The following is a 2,244-nucleotide window of genomic DNA, read 5'->3' as shown; positions in this document are numbered from 1 at the left end:
CCTACACTTGCATATGATGTTTGACCAAATAAATCCAGACGTAGAAGCTACAGTGGCTTTGACGTTGATATGAATATTTTTGTAGGATGTGTATTTACAACTTGCTTGTCGGCTTGATATACACTATAAAGATTGTCCTTCTCAAACATAATACTAGTTAAACATCTAATAATTTCTTTATTCAATAGTACTTGAGTGTCCTCATTCTAACATGACCAAGTCTTTTATGTCATAACCACCCAAGTGAAGTTTCGGTGAATAGGCTTGTCTTTAAGTTAGCATCTTTCAAAGTAAAATCCATAAAGTATAGATTATTGTGTCTGAATACTTTGAACCTAACTTAGTTATCATCCTTTTTTTAGATATTACAACCTCCTACTTTGTGAATAGGTATTGTAAGCAAAGATCACACAATTGACCAATGGATAAAAAATAAAAATAAGTGATGTAGGACATTTTATATTGAGTGATCATAGGAGATTGTCACTTTGCCCAACCCTTTTACTTTGTTATTTGAATTGTCCCCAAAGATTATCTTCTATTGACCATCCACTTTTTAATTGAGTGAGGTGAACTCTGAGGGTCATAGATCATGTGTTGGGTGCATCCATTATCACTTACCTAATGATTTTCACCGATCTTGAATTTCACCTAATGCAAGCAGGATCAAACTCGATGTTTAGGCACACAAACTTGATGGGGGGCTATAACTTTCTCAACCAATGATTTTGCAACACAAATCTTCTTAGGCCTATTCTTGTTTGGTGGATCTAAAAACATGACCTTGACCTTGCCACTTGAATCTTTTCTAATCAAATAGTGTGCATTGAAGGCAAAAGGTCTTAAATGCTTGGGCAATGGGGTTGGTGTTGTGGCCTTGCAATTATGGGGAATGTGACCCTCTTTTTCACACTTGAGGCACTTCTTTGGCTCAAGGGCTTGTTGTTAAATATATTGTCGTGGTTTTGGAAACCGGGGGACAATAAGATTTGTGTTCGGCGAGGATGTTAGAGCGGACTCACTCTGAATGGTGAATTGCTGGGGCTCAATGATGGATTTGAGACGGTGGGTTATACTGTAGGCTTTCACCCTAGTCTAGTGTAGTGCTACACTTCTAATCATAGTATTGCTTGGGGTTGTGTTACAGTCAGTGTGCTTGTGTGAAGAAATGGGAAGGCCTTCCCTTTTATATCTCAAGGGAAGCGCCTTACATTGGCATCCACCTTAGAGGAAGAGAGAGAGAGAGAGATTTCCAATCGATGTGGTGGGCCCCTCGTAAGGTCGAGCGCGGCAATGCTCCCGGTATGGCGTCGTCCGTCACGCCCATCCCTGTAGGAGTGTGGTTGCTCGGGCAAGCTCTTCCTGGTACGTCGTTACTTGCTTGTTTCTTTCCTCCTTATCTTTATTCGATGTTCTAATTTGGTAGATTCCATCAGTGCTTATGTGTCACACCTGGTTTTGGAAGGCAAATCGAATGCGAACTATGTACGTGCCAGGATCAGAAATTCACGTACATAGTGATTACATAAATGACTCATCATAGCACAATGCTTCGGATAATAATAAAGAGTAAGTAATAATATTAAAGACTAGAGTCGATTACACAATATGAATCAAAGTGCACATAATAGAAACATAGTCAACATAAACAAACCCACCACATGCAGCTGACTGGGGGAGGTCGCTAGCCTAATCCTCGAACTCGTCGAAGTCCTGGAACTCTTGGAGATTCGCCTCGACACTTTCTTCTTCTTCTTTACGTGAGCATAGATTGCACCAACGGAAACCTGGTGTTTTGTGAAAGCAAGGGTGAGTACACATCAACGTACTCAGCAAATGTCTCGTTTGGCTGAGGTGGACTAGCTTTATGTGGAGTTAGATCAAGCAGTTGCTTTTAGTTCGTCAAGTATTTATTATTAGTAGATGCCAAGTTTTAGCAATAACCAACCCGTGAACCATTTCCTTATCGAGGAACATCATTATCATCATCGAACCAAAAACCATTAATAGAATCATTACATCTCGAACCATCTGTATCTCTAATCAAAGAGGATCCCAAGGCCGCTCATAACCGTGAGCACGACTGATATATCAGTTCTTTCCCATGTAGAGGTTGCACACTTTACCCACGAGCCGTGATTCCCTTTCTGCTCGAAGAGCGCTAGTCCCCATTAACCACTACCTAGGTGGCCTGGCAGGGTATCACTATGTAGCCTTTACAAAAATTCCTCTGGTGTGCAGTTG

The 2,244-nt window shown here is 40.8% G+C and overlaps 1 long non-coding RNA gene across 1 annotated transcript; it reads left to right on the top strand.

The window, feature by feature from the left end:
- The first annotated feature begins 984 nt into the window (after nucleotides 1-984).
- On the top strand, nucleotides 985-1,904 carry LOC109946025 (uncharacterized). Its single transcript, XR_002269120.1, has 3 exons — nucleotides 985-1,065; nucleotides 1,148-1,365; nucleotides 1,668-1,904. It is a non-coding gene; the product is annotated as an uncharacterized lncRNA (long non-coding RNA).
- The last annotated feature ends 340 nt before the right edge of the window (nucleotides 1,905-2,244 follow it).

This window comes from Zea mays, chromosome 4 (genome assembly GCF_902167145.1).
Source record: "Zea mays cultivar B73 chromosome 4, Zm-B73-REFERENCE-NAM-5.0, whole genome shotgun sequence".
Taxonomy (NCBI): Eukaryota; Viridiplantae; Streptophyta; class Magnoliopsida; order Poales; family Poaceae; genus Zea; species Zea mays.
The sequence above is the reverse complement of the archived record's forward strand: the minus strand, read 5'-3'. Positions and strand labels throughout refer to the sequence as shown.